The 12,341-nt window shown below is 41.1% G+C and overlaps 1 long non-coding RNA gene across 1 annotated transcript in view; it reads right to left on the bottom strand.

The window, feature by feature from the left end:
- The window catches only part of LOC143831101 (uncharacterized), a 32,505-nt gene extending 24,360 nt beyond the window's left edge, over positions 1–8,145 (bottom strand). Inside the window, exons 1-2 of the long non-coding RNA XR_013228714.1 lie at positions 7,750–8,145; positions 6,638–6,872 (exon numbers count right to left, since the gene is read on the bottom strand). This is a non-coding gene — a long non-coding RNA (uncharacterized LOC143831101). The remainder of the gene's footprint in view (positions 1–6,637; positions 6,873–7,749) is intronic.
- Between the last annotated feature and the right edge of the window lie 4,196 nt (positions 8,146–12,341).

Below are 12,341 nucleotides of genomic sequence, written 5' to 3'. Positions count from 1 at the left end.
AAACAGCACTGTTAGCAGGAAGCTAAGCAGAAAATTTAGGAGAGGTGATCATTCAAGTATGGAGGGCCAGATCATGAAGGTCTTTAGATGTCAATTAGATTACCCTTTTTACATGTTTGTTGACACTTTCAAAATGGGTTGGGGAGCATATTTGAGTGCAGCTGTTTTCCCCTTCATTCAGTGCTTAGCTAAGAACCTGTTATGAGAGCTAATATTATACAGTAGCTATTGCAAGGTCAAGATAAAACTCTGAATGACCGTTTATGCACTAGAGGTTTCATGCTGGGCTGCAAGCTGGAATTTTAACCCTGGCAGGTTGCCCCACATCTTCCTGTACCCACGCGGGGGAGCATTTGACCCGGTGCACCTTATCTGCCCCTGATTTGTGCTCCTGCATGGGAGCTGGGGCAGTGAAGTTCCCAGTGTGTAAACAGTCAATGTAACTCACCTCAAAAGATTATACTGAGATTAAAATGCTTCTGACTTACTTTGCAGAAGATTAAGATTCAGATGACTGAATTAGTTATCTGCCAGTGAAATACTATTAGAATAGGGGTTATTTTTCAGTGTGGTTATCCTCTTGGCTTCTGTCTGACATCAGTTTGTGTGCCATTAGCAAGACCATTTCCTCTTAGAATTTATCTAGCTTTATATAAGAAAATAATGTCAGGCACTGGGAACACCCTACATCTCAACAAAAGGTGTGCAAATGTATACCTTTAAAATATCTAGCTTTCTTCATTCTTGAACTCTAAGCACTAGTAAAATACAAACATGCTGCTATTCCAAATCAACGCACTCAGGCATTATGCTGTATCTGCAACCAATTAGCCAAAAATGGTACCAATTTAAACTATAATCATCTTAATCTTCCTTTGCTAGTAAATTCCTAAATCCCAGTTCAATATTTTGACAGTTCATTTATTTTATTTGAGAACACACTGCATTCTGCACAGCAATACTGTGGAGGTCATGTAGTGTCTTTTAGCAGTGTAAAGAATTAGAATTTGAGATCATTTCAATAGCAAGAGAGGAAAAAAGACCATCACACAGTTATCTCTCTTTAAACAGCTTATCTTCTTTTCACTTCTTCCTATTGTTTCATTCCAGGTTTATTTCCATTCTCTTGCCTATGAGATGTTTAAAGGAGTAGGCATTGTTTCCTTTTTTCCTTTTTTCCTTTTTTAAATCTTCCTGCCTTTTCTCTCTTTACCAGTCTTTCACCTGCTTGCTTATTCTCTCCTTATGTGTCTTCTTTACTTTCTAAGACATGAAGTTCTTTTTGACACAACAAAATGTTTCCATTTCCATTTCGGATTTCAAGTGTAACTGTGGGTAGATTATGACATGATTTTTTTAGGCTGCCCATACATGTACATGCCGATAATCTACATAAAAGTTGTGTGTGAACAGAAATCCTTTGTGCAAATATCACTTTTCTGAAGGAAATTATGCCAAAACCTTCAAAGAGGAATCCCAACACAAATAATGAAATTACTTTCCAAGGCTTCTAAAATCTTGATGCTTTGTGTAGTACATGTTGCATAGAGATTCAGACACTGATCTTTGAACAATTTGATTTTTAATTTTAAAATGGCATGATTGGCTCTAAATTTAGTCAGAACAGTTGCATTGAGGAAAAAGTATGCCATATCCTTTAATTCCATGATGATTTCCTGATTTTCCCCCTGCCCAAACTGCTCTTAGATGACTATACTTTTTCCATCATGGATATATCGAAAAATTGGGGGACATTTTAATGTGCTAATTGGCACTGGGTCAAATGGTTTTTAAAAAGCCTTCTCCTAGTGCTCCAGTTCTTGTCAACTTGTAGCTCTGTCCCACTCTGCATCCAAGGCTGTACTTCATGACAAACAATATACTGGGAGATCCAACCACAAATCTCTTGCATATAGCATAAATGGCCCACATTCTGTGAGCTGCACAGTAGGACAGCTGTTGGTGGTGATCCACAGGGCTCTGCACCTGGATTATAATCACCAGAGTTTGCAAGAGATAAAGATTTGTTAGCAGAAGGTGGATGAGGAGGAGGAAAATGCCTCTTTTGGGTCAATAATGGGATATAAATCAACTTCCATAATCCAAATGTTAATGTTTCCATGACTGACACTGTGATTGCAAAGTGTGTGCTCTCACATTATAATTAATGTATATACACACCACAGTAGTTAACAGGAAATCAAACTTCCTCTTAAAGTAAATTCATGGCTGTTTTGTTTCCTTTCATCCTAGCCACCTGTGCTTAGAAATTTCATCCAACCTCTGTTTCTTCAGAGCAGAAAGCATCTCAGACTGGGTGTGCATCATTCCTTTGTTCTTTCAGCTCACTATTTCTCCATCATAAACTTCTCCCAGAAAGGAATGTGTGAATGAACTTGTAAAACTACCTCCAAGGATGGCAAAGTGATTGATCAGATTTCTTTCCTCCAGCATCTGAAAGGTTTTTTCCATCAATCACTAAAAACATTAATGTAGTGCCTAACACAATAGATGGTTTACATTGCGGTCCTATTCAGAGTTACTTCCATCTAAGCTCATTTATCTCAATGGACTGAGAATGGAGTAACTCTGTATAGGATCATACTGTAAGGCATGTAATTAAATGGTTCCAGTTTGTCACAGTATAAATATTTACCTAATTCAATTGAAACGTTTACAGAATATTTTGTGAAGCACTGCACTCAGTTCTGAAAATATCTAAGCTGAATGAGTACTGAATGAGCACCTGTAGTGGTGTGGTTCTGACAGATATGAACAAAGATCAAACATATGCAATTCAGTTCTAAGGAGAGTGTGCCATCCTAAGGCCATCATTTTCAAGGGTGTAACTCTGTTTCCATCACCCTCCCAAGTGGGGTCGGAAGACTTCCTTGAATTACAACTAATCTTCAGATGACAAAATTCTTGGTGAAAATGGCTGCTTTGAAAGGTGGACTCTATTGTATTATGTCTCACTATGATCTCTTCCCTTCCCAAACCCATTCTTCTCAAACTCCAACAATTTCCCAACCTGAAACTGTCCACCCTTACTAGGGATGCCATAAGCCTTGCTATGAGTTTTGCATCATAATAATAAAACGTAGCAGATTTGGAGGTCTGATTCATTAGTGTAAATTTGCTACTGGTGAGCAGTACTTACAGCTGAAGACAACTGATCTCCATCCTCCAGTGCAAAGGGGCAAATAAAACAAGATCACAAAAAAGCAAGGGAATTGGTCAAACACAGTGCCTAAAAGAATGAGCAGCAATCTCCTTTCTTAGGAGTAAGCCTTGGTGAAAAAAATGGGATTCATTTCTGAATAAACTTTTGGGATGGGCATGAACCCCCCCCCCCAAAAAAAAGCAATTTGGTTCAGTTCGTGGTTCATGGTGTACCCAGTTCATGAGTCATGAACCATAATGAATTTTTTGTGACATTGCAGTTGACATTCCCAATAAGCAGTCATTGAAGAAAAACTCTTTATTTAGGAAAAGGCAAAACTAGACATCTCCTTACTTCCCCTTGCCCCAACTTTGTGTGCAAAAAATTCTGGTTCACAACCTCCTCACTACTTGTGGTAAAATGAAAGTTAGTGCCAGACACTGCGGCTTGGCCTGGGTTCCAAGGCCATGGAGTAACCTATACCCAAACAGTGCCCTGTAGTTTTACAGCCTGCCCTTTCCAATGGAATGGCAGAGGCAGCAGACACTATCTTAGTGCCTCCATCTCTTGAACCCTCCATGATCTCTTCCCCCCTTCTACCAGCCTAAGCAAAGCTATACCACATTAACACAGAAAACGGAGCTACATTGAGAAAAGTGAAGCATATGAAAACAGGTCATGGCAAAAGCTTGTGAATACAGTATTTTGACACTTTTAAGAGATAAACAAACTAATTCTGTTTTTGAGGTTGTGGTACAATGGCAGAGACATCAAACTGACAGAGACCTCCCAATGACTGTCCTCTACTTCCCTTACAGTGTAAAGTTACAATTCCCCATCCTCAATTGTTCCCAAAGGAAGGAGGAAAAGAGCATCAAATGCAAGGACAATAGAAGCCTAGCAGAACAGAACCCAAGTCACAGAGAATTTCTGCAGTAGAAACTGAAGGTGAGGAGGGCATTTGTGCAAGCCCAGCAGACCCACTACCATTGTGGCAATGCAACCCCAGTACCTTTAAGGTCAAGCCATAAAATCTCTTAAGTAGAAATTGAAGAGGAGGCCATTTTTGCAAGCCAGCAGAACCAGTGCAAAGTACCCAGCAGAATCTAGTGCCACTGAAATTTCATGTTTAAAAGAACTGATCTCAAAGCTCAGAGTCATACAAGGGGGATGGGATTTTGCAAGTTCTGTACACGAAAATGGGAAGTGAATACAAGCAAATGGCAGCAAGGAGCAGGGAAACCCTCTTGAAACTGACATGGTTTGTTTGAAACTACAATAGTGTTTCCAAGGTTGGATAATTCCACCCTGCCCCCTTCCATTGTTTTAAATTTTGGTAAACCTTTTGTTTTGAGCAGAGACAGTCTGTCTGGAAATGTATCCATTCACAAACCAGTACAATCCTCCATGAACGACATAGATGTTTTGCTAGGTTTTCTTGCTAGATTTCAGATTGTAAACCATGGGCCGTTCCGCATTCATCCAAAATAGCACAATGGTTACTAATTGAAATCGCTACAGTTTTGCCATTATGCACAACATCGTTGACAATCTGCAACACTCCTGAAACCGATCCGCAAAAAGCGCTTCGTTGTAGCGCTTTCAGGGAAATCCCAAAAAGTGGATTCATCCTCTGGAAAGTGCTACACTCCTGCAACGAATCTGCAACACTAGCAGGAAAGTTCTGTGCGTTACCATTGTTGCGGTTTCTGCAAAGTCCCTCCCCCTGGCTCTCTCCTCTGATCTTCCGGCGAAGCGATCGCCATTTTTTTTCTCCAAGCGAGCGGAGATCAACGCACCGGCAAGCCTTCGTTTACCCAGCGAGGCTTCCCCGGCTGCAGTCCCTCTGTTTAAAGTCACCAAGCACAAGCAACACAGAGGCCCGTTTGCTGGTTTATTTTCCCTTTATTTTTCACACTGTTTTCGGCCGAAAATCGCGCCCGTGAGGGGGGGTTTCACTCGGGGGGAGTGTGGCAACGATGAAATGGCAGCTCAAACACCACCTGCTAGCTGGATGGGTCTCTCCATTGCAACGAATCAACGCATATTCATTGTAACGGGTTTTTTTTTAAACCTTCCTTAAAGGGAAAGGGATTGTTTGGGAGCATGAAAACGGCCGCCCATTGGCTGCTTGACGGCCAGGGGCGGGACACAGCTCAGCAATAGCACTTCCTGGCTAGCAATTTTTGCCGAGACCAGAACCCTGTGGGAAACGATAGAAACGCAACTGGATTCCACTACAAAGGCAGGTATGCACAACGACGAATTCCAGTATTTAAAATGGCGATTTTTCATTCCGCAAACAATTTGCAACATGGATCCCGGTGCGGAATGGCCCCATGTATCAGCCAAAATTCATCACAAATTTTAGTCTGTGCATATGTATGCCCATCTCTATTAAACATGTTTAATTGTGCACTTGCAGTCACTAAGGTCTGGAATAGGAATGGGTATGAACCTAAAAAGGGTGGCTTGGTTCAGTTTTGGGTTTGTGGCAGCCCATGAACCAGAATGAACTAGTCCAGTGAGCACAGCAAGTTCAATTCCAGTGAGTTCAACTAGTTCAGTAAGTCCAGTTCTCTCTTTCTCCTTTCTCCAGAAAGCCAGTGTGGTATAGTGGTTAAGAGTGGTGGACTGTAATCAGCAGAACCCAGTTTCATCCCCCACTCCTCCACATTCAGCCAGCTGGGTGACCCTGGGCCAGTCACAGTTCTCTCAAAGTTCTCTCACCCTCACTTACCTCACTGGATGTTTCTTGAGGGAAGAGGACAGGATGGTAATTATAAACAGCTTTGAGACTCTTTCAGGAAATAAAAAGTGGGGTACAAAAACCCAGCTCCTTCCTCTTCTTCATGGATAGCTATAGGTGACAGGACAAACCACCCCCTCATCAGTAGGAGTTTGGAGAGCTGTTTGTGACAGGAAAAAACAGAGGGTCATTCCACAAAAAGGAAATTCAGTGCAATCATCACCTGCTGCTGACGCTTTAAATTCAGGGTTTCAGACGATGTCGTCAGCCTCCCGCCCCCTCCCAGTACTGCTGTCACTACATCTGCCGATTTGTAGCAATAGCAGTGTAATCGGGGAAAGTGCATTCACACAGCCAAATCCTGACAGATGCCGTAAGCGTCCAAGTAAAGTGAGGAGGCGACAGCAATATTCGTTACGCTAGGAAGATATCTCGCCCTTGTTCCCATCTCCATAGCTTCTGGGGATGGGACTCAAGTGTTTTTTTAAAAATGGGGAATGTTGCATAGCAACGCATACTCACTAGTCTCACCGGAATCTCACCCAACATGACATTCTAAAATCATGTGATCCTGTGATCTCTACGTGACTGTGTGTGTGACATGTTATGTGCTGTTTAGAGCCCATATAAAACTCCACCAAAGGACAACTTTGATTTCCCTTAACATATAAAGGTGAGGAGCAACGAAGAGGTGTTTGTTCACCAATCAAATGTCATTGACTCACAGGCAGCGACTTTCCAATGAAGACACGACTCCTGTAGGTCACGCCCTTATTGTGGCCAGCACGATGCGGAGAGACCGAGGACTTCATGCTCTGCCTTATATAGGCAAGCGCACGCCCCCTCCACGTGATCTGGGCTGCTGACCAGCAGGGCGTCTCTCTTCATTGACATTGCCGCAGTGTCAATCAGCGGCCGGGGTGAGTCCCATCCTTTCTTTTGTGGAAACCACCACATTTGCTGAGAAAATAAGATATAAGTAAATGCACACCATGTGGGTTCATCCTCCTTATCCACAACTACAGTTTCAGGAGTGTCCTGGTGAACTGGAACCTCATGTCCCTTTTCCTCACAAATATTGTGCAGAATAACACAAGCAATCACTAGAAGGGTGTTTGTGAATGGCTGGAAAGTACCGGTCACCTCCCATCTCGTTTTTTTGTTTGTTTGTTTGTGAATGGATGGAAAGTACAGGTTACCCTCCCCCCTCTTGAGCAGTGAGCCATGGATTCGGTTCAGTCAAACCTGCTCTGACATCTGAGCAATGAAAATGCGTTTCCTCCCCACCTCCCCACCTCTTTTTTCCTTCTAGGTTTGACAGGTCCCCTCTGGCCGCTGGAAGGTGATGGGGGGTGTGGTTGCCAGATCCAGGCTAGGTAACGGCTGGAGGAGGGCTGAGACCTCAGTTGGGTAGAATGTAAGGCGACCAGATTTTAACATTGGTAAAGCGGGACATCATTGACTGAGGGGGTTCTTGATTAAAAATTTGGTCTATATGGAGCAATAAAAAGTTTCATAGAATGCATAGAATGCAAAAATAGTATTGTAATATATATATTTTAATTTCAACATAAGTACAATTTGCCAGGTACCCCCAGATGTCCCTCAAAAAGTGGGACTATCTGGTCACCTTAGTAGAATGTCACTGATTCAACTCTCCAAGGCATACATTTCCCCCAGGGGAAACGATCCCTCTAGTCCGGAGATGAGCTGTAATTCCAGGGGAAGTAGGAGATTAATTCTACCTGGAGGCTGTCATCCCAATTTCCCTCACATTGGGTGGATATGAGAGAGATTAAGGTATTGGGAGAAAAAAGCAATTTTTTAAAAAGATTACCTGTGCAACTGTGAATGAATTAATATTCATTGCAATTATTAATTCTGTTTTTTTTAATTAAGGGGGGTTGCTACTGGGCTCTGCGCACACGAGCGATGCTGATTGGTTGTCAGAAGTGATTGGCATGCTTGAGCTGGAGGCAGCACTGCAAGTTTATAGCATACTCATTGCTCCTTGGTCGTAAACCGGAAGCAGGTGAGGAACGCTGGAAAAGGAACGATAACTGTATAAAAATGGAGATAAAATTATTATTAATTAGATAAAAGGCAGATGTGAAATTATGGTAAGTTAAAGGTATCCCCTGTGAAAGCACCGGGTCATGTCTGGCCCTTGGGGTGACGCCCTCTAGCGTTTTCATGGCAGACTCAATACGGGGTGGTTTGCCAGTGCCTTCCCCAGTCATTACTGTTTACCCCCTAGCAGCAAGCTGGGTACTCATTTTACTGACCTCGGAAGGATGGAAGACTGCGTCAACCTTGAGCTGGCTGCTGGGATCGAACTCCCAGCCTCATAGGCAGAGGTTCAGACTGCATGTCTGCTGCCTTACCACTCTGCTCCACAAGAGGCTCTTGAAATGATGGTAAGACACTACAAAAAATAGCACTGGACCAAACAGCACTGATCACGGTTTTCTCTCAGCTGTGCGGAAAGGCCCTAAAAAACCACCCCATCAGTAGGCCTCTAAGCCTTTGCTGTGCAAGACTGTTTTGATAGCCTGACAAATAGGGCATTTTCTCCTCTCTACATTTTGGCAAAAAAATATGTTGAGTAAGAGTTGGGTAGGATTACAGGTAGGAACATGTTTTCTACTGTACAAATATGATAACTACACAAACATACATTCTAAAGATTTTTTTTAAATAGCAAAACAAAATTTGATGAACTTAATCTAAATAAAGTTTCGGGGCACTTCCATAGTGGTTAGTAATAGCACCAAAGGTAGCAATCTTCAAGTTCATTGTATGAACTTTGACAACTCATACTGCTCACATGAGAGCTATTGTTGTTCCAACAGTTCTCCTATAGCTTGGATTATTCAAAATGGAGATGAACTAGAGAAGGATTATGCTGAGCTCTGGAACTGTAAGGTGAAAAATTCTCCTCATGATTTCAGAATGTGAACACTTAATTTACAAATTATCCAATTATATTTATAAAAACAGTAGAGAAGACAATAAGAAATGCCAGATAACCCTAATCTATCTAGCCTAGCAGCCTATTCAGTGGCCAACCACAGTAAGATCATAAAACCACCCCTCATGGCTGTTCCAAAGAAACTGACATTTGAAGGCATACTGCCTCCAAATTTTTAGCCACTACAGCTAACAGCCATCGATCATGTGTGAATTGTCCAGTCACTTTTAAAATCTATCTTACTAGTAAAATATGGTTTCTGGGGTTTGATCTCACATGATGTATTCAACTGTTGCAGAAAGTGGTGTTCAAGCCATAAGCAAAGCCAGAATGCCAGTTTGAAAATTAAGAATTGCACAAATCAGACAGATCTGTCAACTATTTAATGGCTAACTAGAAATAGTTAAATCTATTATATTCTGCTTTTAAGAGACCTACCATGCACTAGACACAACATTAGAAATATCAGACAAAACAGAGGGGTGAAACTTACCTTTCCCTTGCACAGTATCTGTTTTCATTGTTGACCTTAGGCTGACAACTTCTTTTAGCTTGCTGCCTGAAAAATGAAGATTATTTCTCCCAGCAGTGAAGCCAGAATATACTCTGCTTCAGAAAATCAAATAAGTCACAACAAGCAGAACACTGCACCACAATTTGATAACATCAGCCCATTCAAACTATAAAATACCTGCTAACAAATCAGTGACAGGAAATGGTTGAAGCACTCAGTGAAAGACAGAGAACTGTAGAACATTTTTCATTAAAAGTACTCTCTGATTACCAGCCTCTTTTCAAAGTGATATGTCTCTAACTAAAGCAAAATGGGGAAAAAAACAAAAAACTAACAAATGGAAAAAATGTACTTAAATTATTCATAAGTCATAATTGGAAACTCCCTCTTTTAACAATACTTTTCAGATTGCTTCAACAAAGTGGTTTTTAAAAAGGAACTTTTAAATATGCATTATTTCAAGATGTAATGACAACAGGGTATGGCACCTGTTTTAACTTTTAACTACTTATAATTGAAATATTTTCAGAGCGACTAAACTTTCACTGTTCCGTGTTTGCTATTATATATTGTACCTTGTATAACTTTGTAAAGAGATTTAACTTAGATTAATAACAGAAGTAGCTCTTTCCACTAGCCCCTGTTAAAATGTTATGAAAAGATATTATCTCAAAGGCTTGGCTGTCATTCTTTTGAAAGCTAAATCTTAGGTCTCTTACAAGCAATGCAAAAGGCAAAAAAAACGTAAAAACAGGCTGTGCTGGATTCCATGAGCTTGGATCCTGTGCCAAACCTTCTCTACCTGAAGGCATATCCATCTGTGGGACAGCGCTTCTTCACCTCCCCCACCTGCTGTAAACCAAAATGACCCCCCAAACAGGCACACATAGGAACAGCATGCTGGGATAGTCAGAGGTCTGCAGTGAGAGGGATATTGGTTAAAAGCTGGCTGTTCTTGTAGTTAGCAGAAATTTACAGTAGGTTATAAACTGGAATATATAATACCATTATTTTAAAAAAACTAGCCTAGGGAAATCTTTGTTCAGTCTGTCACTTTTTAATTTCACCTTCCTTCTAAGGAATGCTTGATATCACACATGGTTCTCAGCATCTTCATTTTATTTTCATAACAACTCATCACAGGGATGTTATTGGCCCAGTGAACTATGTTAGAATGGGGATATGAACCTAGGTCACCCTAGATCTAGTGTGATTCTCTAACCACAGGTTTCTAAATTGTTTGTGGCCCTAAGAATGTTTCTTCCTTTGGCCACAATCCAACTTGACATGCATTCTTAGGCCAAAGAATACTACTAGGAAACCATACTGCTATGTATCCAGAAGATATGCTTAGGATCTCATCTTCCTAGTCTGTTAGGAATCATTCAGGCATCTCTTTGTTTTATATAGCAACTCTGTTATGGTTAAAGCTCTTCCTGGATGCCATTCTTGCTATCAAATCTTCTTGAATAGCTGAAAAAGAAATAGAATCTAAACATTTTAGTATCTTTCTCCATTGTAATATAAAATATCTTGCCAGGAATGGAGACATATCTGGGTTTGGAGGAGTCACTTAATCACGTTTCTTTCATTGCTCTGACATGTCAGTCATTATTCTAATGCTGATGCTTGATGTGAATAATGACAGCAGGTACCCACTGGAGGCAATGATTTTCTTTCAACTGGCCTCCAATTATACTCAGCTGGTTCAAAGGTCAAAAGCATAGCCTTCTGTGATTGGACATCTTGCATGAAATACATGGTCCTCTGAGGAGCAGTTAACATCTGATTTTCTCCTCACGTAAATTGTTGGTACAAGATGCAATCTCTAGAATGAAAAGACGAGGCTGGGTGATCAGGACAGGTCCTCCCTCAGGACCAACACTGCTACCCTAATTGTCAAGTTTACTTTCCTTGGCCCCAGAACCACTGAGGTGTCAGGATACAAAGATACAAACATGCCACTGAATAGGATTAAGACACCTTAATTATAAACAAAAGAAATAATAATTTTTATCCCATTTGAATTATGAAAAGTTGACTAAATTTTACTTTCCTTGTTTCTCTTGTTCAGCTATTTAGTTACTTCCTTTTTATTTAAAATTGTTTGTAGTAATGATTTAGGATATGGTTTACTTTTACACTGGGTGATTTAGGAAGCAATCCATTTATTTAGCTGGTCCCATCGTCCTACTATTTTATTCATTATTTCAAGTGCATTTATTCAGTTCATTGTAAAACAGATTATTTATTTGTTTACTCTATTTATATCCTGCCTTTCTCCCCATTGTTCTCTTTTTATTTGTTTGCTCTCACAACAATCCTGTGAGGTAATGTCTGAGACTGGAAAATTCTGGAATATGACTTCATTTCCTATGTCTCTCCAGCCAGTTACTTGTTTACCATTTATAGCAATAGGCTCTAAATCAGGGGTAGTCAAATGCTGGTAGGGGCTCATGGGAATTGTAGTCCATGGACATCTGGAGGGCTGCAGTTTGACTACCCCTGCTTTAAATATTCCTTAATTAGCTCTTCCTGCACTTTCCAGACTTGCAGGAACCTTGCTGGTCTGCTTGTGCCAAGAAATACAAGCTGTTCTTGGTAAGGGCTGGACAGAGCTCATAGCCCAGACCAGACACACCCACAGCACTTCACCCCAGCCATAGCCTGTAAGCCTCTACCATTATCTCTACTATCACTGCTCTTCTCTAGACCAGGGGTAGTCAACTTATGGTCCTCCAGATGTCCATGGACATCTGGAGAACCACAGGTTGACAAATTCTGCTGTAGACTACAAAGATCAGCTCTGCAGGAAAAAATGGCTACCTTGGAGGCCGGACTCCGAGGCATTGTACTGTTTTAAGTCCCCACCTCCAACCCTCCAGGAATATTTCCAACCCAGGGGTATCCAACCTCCAGCTCATCTTCAGAGTATAAAGATCAG

The sequence above is a fragment of the Paroedura picta genome, chromosome 3, assembly GCF_049243985.1.
Source record: "Paroedura picta isolate Pp20150507F chromosome 3, Ppicta_v3.0, whole genome shotgun sequence".
Classification (NCBI taxonomy): Eukaryota; Metazoa; Chordata; class Lepidosauria; order Squamata; family Gekkonidae; genus Paroedura; species Paroedura picta.
This window is presented reverse-complemented; position numbering and strand designations above follow the sequence as displayed.